Source organism: Ranitomeya variabilis, chromosome 1 (assembly GCF_051348905.1).
Source record: "Ranitomeya variabilis isolate aRanVar5 chromosome 1, aRanVar5.hap1, whole genome shotgun sequence".
Classification (NCBI taxonomy): domain Eukaryota; kingdom Metazoa; phylum Chordata; class Amphibia; order Anura; family Dendrobatidae; genus Ranitomeya; species Ranitomeya variabilis.
The window spans coordinates 672,318,687-672,338,263 of NC_135232.1; positions in this window are offsets into that span (position 1 = coordinate 672,318,687).

A 19,577-nucleotide genomic window follows, 5' to 3' on the forward strand; every position below is an offset into this window, starting at 1 on the left:
GAAACCACTGGGTAAATCTGACAGGGAGAAGGACTTGGGGATCCTAGTTAATGATAAACTTACCTGGAGCAGCCAGTGCCAGGCAGCAGCTGCCAAGGCAAACAGGATCATGGGGTGCATTAAAAGAGGTCTGGATACACATGATGAGAGCATTATACTGCCTCTGTACAAATCCCTAGTTAGACCGCACATGGAGTACTGTGTCCAGTTTTGGGCACCGGTGCTCAGGAAGGATATAATGGAACTAGAGAGAGTACAAAGGAGGGCAACAAAGTTAATAAAGGGGATGGGAGAACTACAATACCCAGAGAGATTAGCAAAATTAGGATTATTTAGTCTAGAAAAAAGACGACTGAGGGGCGATCTAATAACCATGTATAAGTATATAAGGGGACAATACAAATATCTCGCTGAGGATCTGTTTATACCAAGGAAGGTGACGGGCACAAGGGGACATTCTTTGCGTCTGGAGGAGAGAAGGTTTTTCCACCAACATAGAAGAGGATTCTTTACTGTTAGGGCAGTGAGAATCTGGAATTGCTTGCCTGAGGAGGTGGTGATGGCGAACTCAGTCGAGGGGTTCAAGAGAGGCCTGGATGTCTTCCTGGAGCAGAACAATATTGTATCATACAATTATTAGGTTCTGTAGAAGGATGTAGATCTGGGGATTTATTATGATGGAATATAGGAATATAGGCTGAACTGGATGGACAAATGTCTTTTTTCGGCCTTACTAACTATGTTACTATGTTACTATGACACAGAAGACACACTTCTTTGCATATGCCTAAAAGCAATAAAGCATAGGAATGTATAATTGAATACAATGTAAAACCTGCCTCCGGGTCCTCGTCTCATCTCTATAGGTCATCCAGTCATCTTGTATTTTGGTCAGGGGGTTTCAGGAGTTCCAAGATATGTTTAGCACCTGTTGGCCCTTTTGCCTTCACTCTGCGGTCCAGCTCACCCCAAACCATCTCAATTGGTTTCAGGTCTGGTGACTGTGGAGGCCAGGTCTTCTGGCGTAGCACCCCATCACTCTCCTTCTTGGTCAAATAGCCTTTACACAGCCTGGAGGTTTGTTTGGGGTCATTGTCCTGTTGAAAAATAAATGATTGTCCAACTAAATGCAAACCGGATGGAATAGCATGCCACTGCAAGATGCTGTGGTAGCCATGCTGGTTCAGTATGCCTTCAATTTTGAATAAATCCCCAACAGTGTCACCAGCAAAGCACCCCCACACCATCACACCTCCTCCTCCATGCTTCACGGTGGGAACCAGGCATGTAGAGTCCATCCATTCACCTTTTCTGCGTCGCACAAAGACACGGTGGTTGGAACCAAAGATCTCAAAGCACAGATTTCCACTGGTCTAATGTCCATTCCTTGTGTTTTTTAGCCCAAACAAGTCTCTTCTGCTTGTTGCCTGTCATTAGCAGTGGTTTCCTAGCAGCTATTTTACCATGAAGGCCTGCTGCACAAAGTCTTCTCTTAACAGTTGTTGTAGAGATGTGTCTGCTGCTAGAACTCTGTGTGGCATTGACCTGGTCTCTAATCTGAGCTGCTGTTAACCTGCGATTTCTGAGGCTGGTGACTCGGATAAACTTATCCTCAGAAGCAGAGGTGACTCTTGGTCTTCCTTTCCTGGGGCGGTCCTCATGTGAGCCAGTTTCTTTGTAGCGCTTGATGGTTTTTGCAACTGCACTTGGGGACACTTTCAAAGTTTGCCCAATTTTTTGGACTGACTGATCTTCATTTCTTAAAGTAATGAAGGCCACTCGTTTTTCTTTACTTAGCTGCTTTTTTCTTGCCATAATACAAATTCTAACAGTCTATTCAGTAGGACTATCAGCTGTGTATCCACCAGACTTCTGCACAACACAACTGATGGTCCCAACCCCATTTATAAGGCAAGAAATCCCACTTATTAAACCTGACAGGGCACACCTGTGAAGTGAAAACCATTCCCGGTGACTACCTCTTGAAGCTTAACAAGAGAATGCCAAGAGTGTGCAAAGCAATCATCAAAGCAAAAGGTGGCTACTTTGAAGAACCTAGAATATAAGACAAAATTTCAGTTTTCACATTTTTTTGTTAAGTATATAATTCCACATGTATTAATTCATAGTTTTGATGCCTTCAGTGTGAATGTACAATTTTCATAGTCATGAAAATACAGAAAAAAGGTGTGTCCAAACTTTTGGTCTGTACCGTATATATATATATATATATATATATACACTAGCTGAAGAGCCCGGCGTTGCCTGGGCATAGTAAATATCTGTGGTTAGTTATAGCACCTCACTTCTCTTATTTTCCCCATCACATCTTTCATTTTCCCCCTCACATCTCTCATTTTCTCCCTCACACCTCTCATTTTCCCCCTCACTCCTCTTATTTTCCCCCTCACTCCTCTCATTCCCCCTAACACTTGTCATTTCGACCTCACATCTGTCATTTTCCGATCACTCCACTATTTTCCCTCACTCCTCATTTTGCACTCACACCTTTTCATTTTCACCTCACACCTCTCATTTTCACCTCAGTATATACAGTGGGGCAAAAAAGTATTTAGTCATTCAGCAGTAGTGCAAGTTCCACCACTTAAAAAGATGAGAGGCGTCTGTAATTTACATCATAGGTAGACCTCAACTATGGGAGACAAACTGAGAAAAAAATATCCAGAAAATCACATTGTCTGTTTTTTTATCATTTTATTTACATATTATGGTGGAAAATAAGTATTTGGTCAGAAACAAAATTTCATCTCAATACTTTGTAATATATCCTTTGTTGGCAATGACAGAGGTCAAACGTTTTCTGTAAGTCTTCACAAGGTTGCCACACACTGTTGTTGATATGTTGGCCCATTCCTCCATGCAGATCTCCTCTAGAGCAGTGATGTTTTTGGCTTTTCGCTTGGCAACACGGACTTTCAACTCCCTCCAAAGGTTTTCTATAGGGTTGAGATCTGGAGACTGGCTAGGCCACTCCAGGACCTTGAAATGCTTCTTACGAAGCCACTCCTTTGGTGCCCTGGCGGTGTGCTTTGGATCATTGTCATGTTGAAAGACCCAGCCACGTTTCATCTTCAATGCCCTTGCTGATGGAAGGAGGTTTGCACTCAAAATCTCACGATACATGGCCCCATTCATTCTTTCATGTACCCGGATCAGTCATCCTGGCCCCTTTGCAGAGAAACAGCCCCAAAGCATGATGTTTTCACCACCATGCTTTACAGTAGGTATGGTGTTTGATGGATGCAACTCAGTATTCTTTTTCCTCCAAACACGACAAGTTGTGTTTCAACCAAACAGTTCCAGTTTGGTTTCATCAGACCATAGGACATTCTCCCAAAACTCCTCTGGATCATCCAAATGCTCTCTAGCAAACTTCAGACGGGCCCAGACATGTACTGGCTTAAGCAGTGGGAAACGTCTGGCACTGCAGGATCTGAGTCCATGGTGGCGTAGTGTGTTACTTATGGTAGGCCTTGTTACATTGGTCCCAGCTCTCTGCAGTTCATTCACTAGGTCCCCCCGCGTGGTTCTGGGATTTTTGCTCACCGTTCTTGTGATCATTCTGACCCCACGGGGTGGGATTTTGCGTGGAGCCCCAGATCGAGGGAGATTATCAGTGGTCTGGAATGTCTTTCATTTTCTAATTATTGCTCCCACTGTTGATTTCTTCACTCCAAGCTGGTTGGCTATTGCAGATTCAGTCTTCCCAGCCTGGTGCAGGGCTACAATTTTGTTTCTGGTGTCCTTTGACAGCTCTTTGGTCTTCACCATAGTGGAGTTTGGAGTCAGACTGTTTGAGGGTGTGCACAGGTGTCTTTTTATACTGATAACAAGTTTAAACAGGTGCCATTACTACAGGTAATGAGTGGAGGAAAGAGGAGACTCTTAAAGAAGAAGTTACAGGTCTGTGAGAGCCAGAAATCTGGATTGTTTGTTTCTGACCAAATACTTATTTTCCACCATAATATGCAAATAAAATGATAAAAAAACAGACAATGTGATTTTCTGGATTTTTTTTTCTCAGTTTGTCTCCCATAGTTGAGGTCTACCTATGATGTAAATTACAGACGCCTCTCATCTTTTTAAGTGTTGGAACTTGCACTATTGCTGAATGACTAAATACTTTTTTGCCCCACTGTACATGTTTGTCATCTCCCTTATATATAGTATACACCTGTATGTCATCTCCTGTATATAGTATATACCTGTATGTTATCTCCCCTGTATATAGTATATACCTGCTGTCATCTCCCCTGTATATAGTATATACCTGTATGTCGTCATCTCCTATATATAGTATATACCTGTATGTAATCTCCTACTGTATATAGTATATACCTGTGTGTCATCTCACCTATATATAGTATATATCTGTGTGTCATCTCCTCCTGTATATAGTATATACCTGTATGTCATCTCCTCCTATACATAGCATATACCTGTATGTCATCTCCTCCTGTATATACTATATACCTGTAGGTAATATGCTCCTGTATATAGTATATACCTGTGTGTCATCTCCTCCTGTATATAGTATATACCTGTATGTCATCTCCTCCTGTATGTAGTATGTACCTGTATGTCATCTCCTCCTCTATATAGTATATACCTGTGTGTCATCTCTCCTGTATATAGTATATATCTGTGTGTCATCTCCTGTATATAGTATATACCTGTGTGTCATCTCCCCTGTAAATAGTATATACCTGTGTGTCATCTCCTCCTGTATATAGTATATATCTGTATGTCATCTCCTCCTGTATTAGACCTCGTTCACACGTTATTTGGTCAGTATTTTTACCTCAGTATTTGTAAGCTAAATTGGCAGCCTGATAAATCAGCAGTATATATTAGCTCACACATACACATAATAGACTGGTCATGTGACTGACAGCTGCCGGATTCCTATATGGTACATTTGTTGCTCTTGTAGTTTGTCTGCTTATTAATCAGATTTTTATTTTTGAAGGATAATACCAGACTTGTGTGTGTTTTAGGGCGAGTTTCGTGTGTCAAGTTGTGTGTGTTGAGTTGCATGTGACGACATGCATGTAGCGACTTTTGTGAGATGAGTTTTGTGTGGCGACATGCGTGTAGCAACTTTTTGTGTGTCGAGTTGCATGTGACAGGTTAGTGTAGCAAGTTGTGTGCAGCAAGTTTTGCGCATGGCGAGTTTTGCGCGTGGCGAGTTTTATGGTGGTGCCTTTTGAGTATGTGCAAGTTTTGTGTGAGGCAACTTTTGCATGTGTTGCAACTTTTGTGCATGTGGCAATTTTTCTGCGTGTGCAAGTTTTGCGTGTGGCGAGTTTTCCATGAGGTGAGTTTTGCACGTGTGGCGAGTTTTGCATGTGGAGAGTTTTGAGCGGCGACTTTTGTGTTTCAACTTTTATGTGGCGAGGTTGGTGTATGTGTGGTGAAATGTGCGCTGAGGGTGGTATATGTGTTCGAGCACGTGGTAGTGTGTGGCGCATTTTGTGTGTGTGTTCATATCCCCGTGGTGGTGTGGTGATTATCCCATGTCGGGGCCCCACCTTAGCAACTGTACAGTATATACTCTTTGGCGCCAACGCTCTCATTCTTTAAGTCCCCCTTGTTCACATCTGGCAGCTGTTAATTTGCTTCCAACACTTTTCCTTTCATTTTTTCCCCATTATCTAGATAGGGGCAAAATTGTTTGGTGAATTGGAAAGCGCGGGGTTAAAATTTCACCTCACAGCATAGCTTTGACGCTCTCAGGGTCCAGACGTGTGACTGTGCAAAATTTTGTGCCTGTAGCTGCGACGCCTCCAACACTTTTCCTTTCATTTTTTCCCCATTATGTAGATAGGGGCAAAATTGTTTGGTGAATTGGAAAGCACGGGGTTAAAATTTCACCTCACAACATAGCCTATGACGCTCTCGGGGTCCAGACGTGTGACTGTGCAAAATTTTGCGGCTGCAGCTGCGACGGTTCAGATGCCAATCCCGGACATACACACATTCAGCTTTATATATTAGAGATATATATATATATATGTATATGTATATATATATATATATATATATATATATACATATATATATAATACACACACACATATATACACACATATATATATATATATATATATATCTCAATATCATATTATAAGATGCTCTGGATTATAAGATGCACCCCAAATACCCCAAATTTTGAGGAGCTCCGCCGACATTTTGTGCAAGGCCAGGGCCCCCGCGAATTCTGGAATCATCATTGTCCATATACTACGGGGACATGCATATTCTAGAGGTGCAAGGCCCCCCGGCAACCAGTCCAATGATTGTCCATGCTTCTTAAAATTCAAAAAAAGAGGCAGCACTCCATTGTTTCAGTGAAGAAAAGTGCAGGATTTCATCTACCCACATGTCTGGTATATTAGACATGTGGGTAGATGAAATCCTGCAGTTTTTTCACTGAAACAATGGAGCGCTGCATCTTTTTTTGAAATATATATATATATGTATGTATGTATGTATATATATATATATATATATATATATATATATATATATATATATATATATATATATATATATACACATATATATACACACGCACACACACACACACACAGTACAGACCAAAAGTTTGTACACACCTCTCATTTAAAGATTTTTCTGTATTTTCATTACTATGGAAATTGAAAATTCACACTGAAGGCATCAAAACTATGAATTAACACATGTGGAATTATATACTTAACAAAAACGTGTGAAACAACTGAAAATATGTCTTATATTCTAGGTTCCTCAAAGTAGCCACCTTTTGCTTTGATGTCTGCTTTGCACACGCTTGGCATTCTCTTGATGAGCTTCAAGAGGTAGTCACCAGGAATGGTCTTCCAACAATCTTGAAGGAGTTCCCAGAGATGCTTAGCACTTGTTGGCCCTTTTGCCTTCACTAAGCGGTCCAGCTCACCCCAAACCATCTCGTTTGTGTTCAGGTCTGGTGACTGTGGGGGCCAGGTCATCTGGCGTAGCACCCCATTACTCTCTTTCTTAGTCAAATAGCCCTTACACAGCCTGGAGGTGTGTTTGGGGTCATTGTCTTGTTGAAAAATAAGTGATGGTCCAACTAAACGCAATCCGGATGGAATAGCATGCCGCTGCAAGATGCTGTAGTAGCCATTCTAGTTCAGTATGCCTTCAATTTTGAATAAATCCCCAACAGTGTCACCAGCAACAGTTGTTGTAGAGATGTGTCATAGTTTTGATGCCTTCAGTGTGAATGCACAATTTTCATAGTCATGAAAATAGAGAAAATCTTCAAATGAGAAGGTGTGTCCAAACTTTTGGTCTGTACTGTATATAAATCAAAATACAGTGTTGAGATTTTCATTTATATTCTAAATGCAAATCTACAAAAGCCACAGCTTCAGGTACAAACAGACCATCTTTGTTCGGAGGTCTGATTTTACTTGTTTACCCCAGTCTCAAGAATGGAGGAGAGCAGTGTACACCTCCCATCAAACTGATCTGAGCATTTGGTTTTTTTTTCCATCCGATAACCTTTTGTTTTGTTGTTTTGTTTTTGTTTTACAAAGCACTTCTGTTAAATAAACTTTGATATTTTTTAAGTTCTTTGATGTATTTATTCATGTTAATGGTACTGTTGTATAATCACTAAAAGTTAGTTACTCTTGGGTAATGCCCACACTGAACGAAAATGCTGAAGATTTTCATTCTGAATTTGCAGACGGAAAAATCTGCTCAAGCTTGAGGTCACATTAGCTGAAGTATGAGATTTGCATAATTAAGGTCACATTGAGAGAAGCAGGAGTAGTTGCTAGTCGACTCTTGACCACAAATATGCAAATCACATCCTTCATCTCATTTGACCGCTAACTTGAGCAGGCAACAAGCGGAGTCCTGACAGTGTACATGTTGTACATCAGGGTTCATCAATCTGCAGTTACATAGTTGCTGCAGAAATTTACCTGCAGCCCAGAAAACTTTAAATGTTGAGGGACTGACAAAGGACCTGGGAAGCGTTGGCATCTAAGTGCAATCTGTAGAAAATGTTGATTGTGTTGTGCACATTTTCCTGCATCTTTGGATTTGCTTCAGAAAATTATTAGGTTTTCAGCTTTTTAAGTGGGTTTCATTTCAGCTTTTCTAAAATGAATGTAAGACCTAAAGATCAAAGTGCTATGTAGTACACTTAGTTTGGCAAAGTTACATTTAAATTGTTTAGTAAAATACTTCTTTCCAATCAGTAGGTGGTGATATTAGCATTCTTTTGTATGTTAGTTTTACATGATACTTACATTTTTGTGTTAAATATAATACTGTCTCCCAGGCAGACAGGAGCAGCTTCCTACGATCCTTTAAAGTTATAAAAAGTGCATAGCCAGGTACTACATAAAAAATGAAGTCCTGATCTAGTGTTTAATGTAGTTATGATTAATGAGAATTTAAAGGGACAGTCAGCAAAAAAATGACTGTTCAACCTCGCCTTGTTGTGGCTGAGCACATCAATGCACCTTCCCACCTACTTGTTTTCAATCAGTAGGTAGGGACTACTTCTCAGGATCTCTAGTCTATAGTAATCGGCAGGGTCAGTTGCAGTTTTTAGTTTATCTATTTTCCCAAATGAGTTGCTACTCAATCATAACACTACTAATCAATTAATTTCCAAGATGAACAACACAGAAATGTGAAATATGGTGTTCTAGAATAAGTTTATAATGAATGCAAGTCTTCAGTATCATTTTTTTCTCTATCGCTTCATTGGGGGACACAGGAAACAATGGGTGTATGCTGCTGCCACTAGGAAGCGAAGCTGACACTATGCACAAAAAGTTAGCTCCTCCTCTGCAGTGTACACCCCACTGACTGGCACTAGGTTAATCAGTTAGCGAGAAAGCAGTAGGAGAAGCAACAAGTAAAAGAAACAAACACAACTCAAACTGTAACAATATAACACAGTAGCAGAGCTGATAAACATGGGAGGGTGCTGTGTTCCCCCCTATGAAGGCTGTGAGAAACAGATTTTACGGTGAGAAACCAAAAATCCTGTTTTTTCTATCGCTTCATTGGGGGACACAGGAAACCATGGTGTCATGATAGGACTGGCAAGTAAACAGGGACCAGGGGCACTTTTCCTGGCCCTAGCACTAGGAGGCACCCTAGCTCGCCCTGTTCCCCGGGATACCTCAGATGGCGATGCTGGGGCCTCCGCCCTTGCCCTGTCTCCTTTCCCCACCCGGGGAAGAGAGGAGCTACCGTGTACCGCAGTACACTAACCCGACAGACAGGGGAACAAAGACAAGGGTGAAAGAAAATTCCACTCAAACTAAATATACTCACACAAATAACAGCTAATCACCAGGGTGTGAAGGACAGGGGAAGAACATAAGGCAGGTAAGGATGAGGAATTTCCAAGCATACAAACCAAGCAACAGTCACACAATAAACTCTTCCAGCTCTTCAAACACTAGCTCCTCACTCTCCAGATCTATGTAGCAAGTGCTAACTCAGACAAGGACCTGGCCAGAAGGCCTGGCTTTTATAGGAGAGAGGACTGGCTAATCGAGCACAGCTAAATGCAGGGGTTTCCACATGGCCGATTAACCGCTGTCCTGTTGAAACAACAAACACATCTAATACACCGGAGTAGTGCTTCTCAGCGGTGAAGCAGGAGCCATCAGATTCTGCGGTCTTCTGGCACTGCTCTGTCGTGGTAACTCCTTGATGCATGGGACGTCCCAAAGCAGTCCCTGGGGAAGAAACAGCAGAAACTCCATTCAGGTTGGAGAACTCACCACTGCCATCTGCAAGATCCTTCTTCCTAGGCTGGCGTCCAGTGAAGCATAGGTATGGACCCTGTAAAATTTGGTGAACGTGTGGATGGAAGACCAGGTTGCCGCTTTGCAGAGCTGCAAGGTAGATGCTCTATGGTGTACCACCCAGGAGGTGCCCACTGCCCTGGTAGAGTGTGTATTAATCCCAGGGGGAGATGCTCTGTTCTTAACCTGGTATTCCTCCAAAATTGCTGTCCGGAACCAGAGAGCAACCGTAGCCATGGAGGCTGGCAGGCCTCTACGCGCACCCTCTGGAATGACAAAGAGAGAGTCCATCTTCCTAAAGGTGGCGGTCCTAGCCAAATAGACACACACCACCCTGGCGAGGTCTAACCTGTTCATTGAATGCTCCAGAGGATGAGTCGGAGCTGGGCAAAAGGAAGAGAGGACAATATCCTCATTTAGTTGAAAGGCTGACACTACTTTGGGAAGGAAAGAAAGTAGAGGCCACAAAACCACCTTGTCCTGTTGCAGAATCAGGATAGGGAAATGACAGGATAGAGCCGCCAAATCCGAGACGCGCCTAGTGGAGGTGATGGCCACAAGAAACACCACCTTTCACAACAAAGAACAGATAGACCTGTCTCAGACAGGTTCAAAGGGAGAACTCCTTAGGGCCTCTAGGACCAGATTGGAGTCCACGGGTGTCCGGTACGAGGGGGGGGGGGGGAGCATGAGCCTACCCCCTTGGAGAAAAGTTTTGACCTGAGAATGGGAGGATAAGTTTTTCTGAAAAAGAATAGAAAGCGCTGACACCTGGCCCTTTAGTGAACTAAGAGCCAGAGCAGCGTCAAGTCCCTCCTGGAGAAAGGCCAGAATGGAAGGGAGAGCAAAGGACATAGACAGTATGTGATTAGACTCACACCAGCTGAAATGGGCTCTCAAAGTCCGATAATAGACCTGAGACGACAATGTCTTTTTAGCTTGGATCATGGTCTGAATCACCCGATCTGAAAACCCAGACCCGGTTTCAACAGCCTCACCGTTAAATCGAGCGACTGAAAATTCTGATGGCAGATTGGTGCTTGGGACAGAATATCCAGTCTGTCTGGAAGCCTCCAGGGGGCATCCACAAGAAGATTGATGATCTCTGCGAGCCAAGACCTCCTGGACCATGGTTTCCTGTGTCCCCCCAATGAAGGCTCGGAGAAACAGATTTTACCGTGAGTAACCAAAAATCCTGTTTTTTCCCCTGATGAAACGTTGGCTCCGTAGAGCTCCTTCTTTTGTGTTATGTATAGTGAACTAATATTCACATTATTTATTGTCATGTCCTATTACATTGTAAACTTTTTTGCAGACTCACAGTTCTAGACCAAAAATACAATACCGCCCATTGTCCATCTTCACTCTAACAGTTAATGTCTTGCTGAGTATGAATTTGTTCTAATTTTTTCACTTTCATGTAAGACATAAATTTGTCAAAACACTTTTTCTGCCAGAAAAAAATGGTATATGAAGGGCTAGACTATAAATCTGAGCTTTTAATAGTGTATATTTTAGATTGTCGTCTAACATTCTACTGACATATTATTTTTTTATACACATATTCAGATGGCTTATGGTTTTCTGCAGTGATCTCCCAACCTACAAATTAATGATAGTAACACTGCAGTCTGCAGCCCAACTGCTTTTAGCAGCTCACATTGTACCCCTAGGAGCAATTCCATTTTTAACAGGCTCCCTACTCGATCAACAATACACTGCTCAAAAAAATAAAGGGAACACTTAAAGGGCCACTGTCACCCCCCCCCCCCCCCCCCAGCCGTTATAAACTAAAAGAGCCACCTTGTGCAGCAGTAATGCTGCAGTCTAACAAGGTGGCTCTTTTAGTTTTTGATTCATTTATTACCTCAAAAAAGCGTTTTAAAAATTGGCCACACATACCAGATATTATACCTGGAGGCGGTCCGAAGCGTCCTGTATGAATGCCCCAACTGCCGTCACTCATCTCTTCAGGGCCGATGGTCCCCGCCCCCTGAGCGCTGTTATCGTCTGAAATCCGGCGCCTGCGCTGTGCGTGCCTGCCTGGGGCCTGCGCAGTGTTCATTGTCAGTGCGGCCACACTGTTGCTGAAGCCCCCGCCCCGCACTGTTATTCATTATGCACAGTGCGGGGCTGGGGTTCCTGGGAAGGCGGGGGAGCGTCGGAGCTGGGGAGCATCTAAACAGCGCAGTGCGCATGCCCAGGAACCCCAGCCCCGCACTGTGCATAATGAATAACAGTGCGCGGGGCGGGGATTCAGTAACAGGGTGGCCGCACTGACAATGAACACTGCGCAGGCCCCAGGCAGGCACGCACAGCGCAGGCGCCGGATTTCAGACGATAACAGCGCTCAGGGGGCGGGGACCATCGGCCCTGAAGAGATGAGTGACGGCAGTTGGGGGATTCATACAGGACGCTTCGGACCGCCTCCAGGTATAATATCTGGTATGTGTGGCCAATTTTTAAAACGCTTTTTTGAGGTAATAAATGAATCAAAAACTAAAAGAGCCACCTTGTTAGACTGCAGCATTACTGCTGCACAAGGTGGCTCTTTTAGTTTATAACGGCTGGGGGGGGTGACAGTGGCCCTTTAAACAACAGAATGTAACTCCCTGTGAAAGCAAACTGTCCATTTAGGAAGCAACACTGTTTGACCATCAATTTCACATGCTGTTGTGCAAATGGAATAGACAACAGATGGAAATTATTGGCAATTATCAAGACACTCAATAAAGGAGTTGTTCTGCAGGTGGGGACAACAGACCACATCTCAGTAGCAATGCTTTCTGGCTGATGTTTTAGTCACTTTTGAATGCTGGTTGTGCTTTCACACTCATGGTAGCATGAGACGGACTCTACAACCCACACAGTAGCTCAGGTAGTGCAGCTCATCCAGGATGGCACATCAATGCAAGCTGTGGCAAGAAGGTTTGCTGTGTCTGTCAGCGTAGTGTCCAGAGGCTGCAGGCGCTACCAAGAGACAGGGCCAGTACACCAGGAGACGTGGAGGGGGCCATAGGAGGGCAACAACCCAGCAGCAGGATCGCCACCTCAGCCTTTGTGCGAGGAGGAACAGGAGGAGCACTACCAGAGCTCTGCAAAATGACCTCCAGCTGGCCACAAATATGCATGTGTCTGCACAAACGGTTAGAAAATGACTCCATGAGGATGGTCTGAGTGCCTGATGTCCACAGATGGGGTTTGTGCTCACAGCCCAACACCGTGAAGGACGCATGGCATTTGCGACAGAACACCAGGATTTGCAAATTCGCCACTGGCACCCTGTGCTCTTCACAGATGAAAGCAGGTTCACACTGAGCACATGTGACAGAGTCTGGAGATGCCGTGGAGAGCGATCTGCCTGCATGACCGGTTTGGCAGTGGGTCAGTAATGGTGTGAGGTGGCATTTCTTTGGAGGGCCGCACAGCCACCCATGTGCTCGCCAGAGGTAGCCTGACTGCCATTAGGTACCGAGATGAGATCCTCAGACCCCTTGTGAGACCATATGCTGGTGCGGTTGGCCCTGGGTTCCCCCTAATGCAGGACAATGCCAGACCTCATGTGGATGGAGTGAGTCAGCAGTTCCTGCAAGATGAAGACATTGAAGCTATGGACTGGCTCGCCCGTTCCCCAGACCTAAACCCGATAGAACACATCTGGGACATCATGTCTCTCACCATCCACCAACGTCACCATACAGGCACATGGAGGCCACACACACTACTGAGCATCATTTCCTTGTCTTGAGGCATTTCCACTGAAGTTGGATCAGCCTGCAACTTCATTTTTACTCTTCGCCACGACAGCACCCCACTGGAGAGAGGGATCCGCCCCGCAGGAACAGGAAACCTATTGAGAAATAAAAGGGGGCGGTCCGCCTCTCCTCCTCAGTTTAGGTTTCCTGTTCCTGTGGGAACGACAGGACTTCTTCAAGGGAACATACCTGGGCTAAGCATGCCGCCTGTGCAGTATCCGCGAGAACGGCAGGGGCTGCTGCTCAGAAGCAGCGTCGGGGGAGTTCCGTTAGACGGCTCCCTCCTCGTCTGAAGGACCACGCAGACGGCCGGGTCCGGGGAGGGCCGCCCGGCATCTGCGGTGGCGGTACGGCTGGAGGTAGGAGAACGGCTGCACTCCTAGTGCGGCCCGACGTGAATCCCGGGCCGCACATGCGCCGACCGCCGCAATACAGGCTACCCCGGAAATGAATGGTGGACTTCCGGGGCGCCTAGGGCGGGGGAGCCGGCGCCGATCTGCGCATGCGCGAAAAAAAAGAAGTTTGGGCGCACTATTTAAATCGCTCACAAACTGTAAAACGGCGATGCAGAGATGTCATCCCCAGGTGCCATAAACCCCACAGCTGGAGATCCAGTACCCCCCGCCAAAGATCACGCAAGAGGATCCTCGGAGACCGCTCGTAAAAGTGACGGTTCCAGAACAGGATCTCGGCCTTCTGATCCGGTATTATTTGCTTCACTGGGTGAGTTGTGAACTCTGCCTATTAAGCTGACGCTATCTCCCTGTTTCTCTCTTTTCTCTCTCTCTCTACTTATTACGCTTAGGGCAAAAAACATCAAAAAACGAAGCACAAGGAATGTGCCTTGTGTAGCCAGCCCCTTCCTGACTCATACCCCAAAAAACTTTGCAAGGACTGTTTTAAGGAAACAACACAGGGAGCAGCAGTGTCCATTACGGATTTACGGGCCATTATTAGGGAGGAACTAAAAAATATGACCCAGGACAAACCACGTAGTACTAAGTCCAAAACACCGACACTCGTGTCAGACTCTGACAGTGACCAACCTGTACTGTCAGACGCCTCCCTGTCATCATGTTCAGCATCATCATCCTCATCAGAGATCGAGGGACGCTCATGTTTTCCCTTAGTGTTGACAACTTGGTAAAATCAATCCGAAATACCATGGGGTGTGAGGAAACTAAGGGTGCGCAAACCGCGCAGGACATAATGTTCGCGGGTTTGGCAGACAGAAAGAAGAGATGTTTTCCAGTTATACCGGCAGTGAAAACATTAATTAAAAGAGAGTGGGAGAAGCAGGATCAGAGAAGCTTTCTACCCTCAGCGTCAAAACGAAAATATCCGTTTATTGACGAGGAGCTTCTTACATGGACCAAAGTCCCTAAGGTCGACGCAGCTGTAGCCTCTACCTCTAAGCAATCCACTCTACCTGTGGAGGATGCGGGACTACTGGTCGATCCTTTGGATCGTAAGGCCGAGTCATCCCTTAAACGGTCTTGGGAAGCGGCTACAGGAATATTCAAGCCTGCAGTAGCCAGCACTTGCGCAGCCCGGTCAATGATCATCTGGATTGATCAATTAGACTAGCAAATCGAGAATAAAAGCTCAAGGGAAAAACTACGAGCAGCCATCCCCTTAATACGAGGAGCAGCGGCCTTTATGGCAGACGCTTACGCCGACTCACTCCGTTTAGCAGCAAGATCTGCGGGCCTTGTGAATAACGCAAGAAGAACTCTGTGGATGAAAAGTTGGAAAGGGGACGCGCAATCTAAATCCAAAATATGCGCAATCCCATGCGAGGGTGAGTACCTCTTTGGCAAAACCTTAGACGAGATACTCAAAAAGGCAAAGGACAGGAAGAAAGCGTTTCCTGATTCCTCTATTCCCTTTTACAGGAGAGCCTTTAAGAGGAGGCCGTTTGGCAAAAGAAGACAAACGGATAGGTCTACAACATGGACCACTAAGGACGACAAGCAGAGAGGTACCATGTTTAGAAGACCCAACCCCCCAAAAGACAACAAATACTGAGGATATACCAGTTGGGGGTAGACTGAAGTTTTTCACCACTCAATGGGAGAAAATAACATCTAGCTCGTGGATTTTAAATATCATCCGAGATGGAATTAAACTAAAATTCTCTCGTGTTCCCCCACGAGTCTTATATTATAACATCTCTCAGCTCGCCTATACAGCAACAGGCTCTAGAGCTTGAAATTCAAACCCTAGTATCAAAACAGGTCCTAGTCCAAGTGCCGGTGGGACAGGAGGGTAGGGGATTCTACTCTCCCCTATTCCTAATTTCTAAGCCCAACAGTTCTTTCAGGACAATCATAAATCTTAAAAAACTTAACTCATTTATTGAAAACTATACATTTAAAATGGAATCCATTACGTCCACCATAAAGCTCCTCTTCCCAAACTGTATGATGGGGGCATTGATCTAAAGGATGCTTACTATCATCTCCCTATTCATGCCAGATACCAAAAATTCCTCAGAGTGGCGGTAAAAATCAACAACGAGGTTCGTCACTTCCAGTATGCGGCCTTACCCTTCGGCCTCTCAACAGCGCCTAGGATCTTCACCAAGATAATGCTAGAGGTGATGGCATACCTTCGCCAGAAGGAAACTTTGATTGTGCCCTATCTGGATGACTTTTTGGTAATAGGAAATTCAGTTACTCAATGTACTGATCGTTTAGCTCACGCAATTTCCTCTCTACAGGACCTGGGCTGGATAATCAATACCGACAAATCCAGACTCACTCCGCTTTCCCGTCAGGCGTTCTTGGGGTTCCAGTTAGACTCCATATCTCAAAAGTGTCTTCTGCCACAGGTAAAAATTCTACTGATCAGACACAAAGTCCTAGCCGCAATAAATAATCCACGCATATCCCTAAGACAAGCTATGTCGTTATTAGGGTCTCTTATCTCTTGTATACCTGCAGTAAGATGGGCTCAACACCATACTCGAACACTACAACATCAAATTTTACAAGAGGACAAACGGTTATTTGGTCACCTAAATGCAAAAATAACCTTATCTCAGGAGGTTTTAACTTCCTTAGAGTGGTGGCTAGACTCAAACTGTCAAGGTGAAAATATATTTTCTTATATACCTTTGTACTTTTATATATCTTATACTGTGAAACAATAAGTTTTTTCCTATCTGCTAGCTAATGCAAATGTAATTGTATCTAAAGATGGCTGCCAGTGTTCATTCTTCATTTCAGTTTAGAATGTGAAGAGTTAAGTTTCATTTCTCTTGAAAAGATAACTCTGGAATGTGAAGAAAGAAGTAACCACCGGAGATGTTCTGACGAATCAAAGAGAGACTGAGCACTAGATGTATGCTGCTTAAACTCCGCCTAATGCATTCCTTTTTCCTAAACAATAGTACTGTGTATTCAAAAATAAAGTAGTTGCTGTAACTGCTCTGGACACAAGTGAACGCAAGAGCATCAGCAAAGATTGAATCAGCTACGTGTCTGAATCATTTCTTTTTTTCGGTACCAGATGTTCTGCGCTCACATTATAATTTGGAATGACTGGTGAATGAGGATTAATTGTCGTTACGACCCCGACAATTTTGGAGCCCAACGGGGGGCATGGACAGCGATCCGAGACTCTCTGGACCCATGCCTGGATGTCTGTGGATGATACCCGTAGTGGCTGACCTCGAGGACTGATCACCCTCCGCACACGGTAAGTGGCGATCATATACACTGTATGTGTCACACTTGCTAGTGTCTCAGCCGTTATTGGTTTGTCTGTGGTCTCCTTGGGTCTGGAGAGTGACCGGTCGAGTGGTGAGATCGAATGCGATCCTGTGCCACGCTCTGAACCAGCAACTGAGAGACGTCGCATCCTGTGCGTCCTCTGTACACCACACCTCCTCCACCGGTCATTGTACTCCATTCAACCATCCTACCCGTGACTATTGTCTAGTAGTGAAGTGGAGTGACAGATTGAGCAAAGTTGTAGATTGTGGGGCGGTTTAGAGGAAGGGATAGGAGACGCAGCCTCTGTGATATTGTGCTGACAGGTAACTAAGGCGTTCCGAGAGGGGACCACCTGTCCAGACAGGTAACTAAGGCGTTCCGAGAGGGGACCACCTGTGCTGATAGGTAACCTAAGACGTTCCGTGAGGGGACCACCTATATTTTTGTGGAGGGGTCTCATTAGGAGGCTGCCTCCCAACGGTTGGAATATCGTGGCAGGATAGTCTGTAATCACTGTTGTTCAGGTTAGGGACAGACAGGAAACATTGAGCGTGAGGCTCTTTTCCTTATACGTTGAGCGATAGGCTCCGTATTTTTAGAACAAAGTGTTGATATCGCTGCTAGTGGTTTTACTGCAGAAAACCATAGTATTCTGTAAGAGTCATGTTGCGTCTCTTAAAGCAGAAGAAGTCCGTGCCCCACAAGTTAGATGAGGATGCTGTGGAAGTCAAGGCAATAGTTGAGTCACGGGAGGGCAAGAAGGCAGTCAAGAATGTTGAGAGATTGTATAAGCATGTAGGATTGCCCTCGTCAGGCAGATTGCAGCCGGCTATGTGGTATAACCTCATAGAGAACAAGCGAGGCATGTTGAAAGATAAAGGATTGTTAGAACAAGCACAAGCTCATCTGCGAGTTGCGCGAGGCTTGAAGAATGAAGGATGGAAAGAGGTCGATGGGGAGGGAGGATCAGACAATGCGGAGCCCGTGTTTGGTTATAAAATGCCTTTGAACTGTGATCTTACAGATTGTAAAATGGCCGCCGTGCCACTGGTGATGAAAATGCAGTCCCAGCCACCACCCTATAATGGCGATGGGCCAAACTCTCCAGAAGCGTGGGTGTGTCCTGTTTGTGGCGTGCAGAATCCAACCTGGGTGGAAACCTGCCGTGTGTGTGGGGCGGGCCGTCCTCGGGGTTCCGCCCAGACCATGGACGGAAGTGGGGCATGCCACACTTCCTCCAGCGGCCATCTTAGTGCACCCGGAACTTCAACCGGAAGTGGGGCATGCCACGCCTCCACCGGCGGCCATCTTAGTGCACCCGGAATTCCTCCTCAGCCACTATGTCCGCTGGTAACACTTTCCGGCGAGTACTATCAGGGACCACCACTTCCTGAGAAACCTCCGGCACCGACTGATGCCGCCTCCACCTCTAATGTTCCCGTTTCCACTTCAGTCTCGGAGTCTAGTCTCCCAGTGCAACCCACTGTGATATTTGTAAACACGCCAGGTCAGGGTCCCTTTACCCTCGATGCTCTGACCGGCAGTGCAGCTTTCCAGTCCGCAATGCGTATGAGACGCCAAGTTATCGGAGATGATGAAGAATCGGAGGACCAGGACAACCAGGCCGTTACAATTCCCCCTGCCAATGCTATTAGGTCCGTTCGAATCCCCCCGGCCCGGAAGGAGCCCACCATCTACCCCTCTCAACAAATCCTCTAAGTTGCCCCATGACTCTGAAATCTGGTTCCCCTGTCATTCACGTTATTACATCACACCTCAGGGCTCCCAGGTTCTCTTCTCAGTGGGGTATGGGGACATACTTACCCACCAGGTGGGAGCCATAGTGAACCCAGCTAATTCTACCCTGTCACATAGAGGTGGTTTGGCCCAACAGATAGCTAAAAAGGGGGGCCCAGCCATAGCCCAAGAGTGTCAGGCCTACCTTGCCAATTATGGCCCCTTGCATCCAGGAGATGCTATGACCACCCAGGGAGGGAATTTGCCCTGTGATATAGTGCTACACACTGCAGGCCCTATATACGACTACAGGACACCCGAACACTGCCGTACAATGTTGCAGACCGCCTTTCAGACAGTGGTCATCCTTGCAGGACGGCTAGGGAGAGATACACTTCCTCGTAGAACTTTGGCTGTACCATTGATATCTTCAGGACTCTTTGGATACCCACTGGGCCCCTGTATGAAGGAACATGTTGAAGTCATCAAGAATTGCCTCCAATCAACCCCAAATCTAGACTTACAAGAAGTCAGAATTG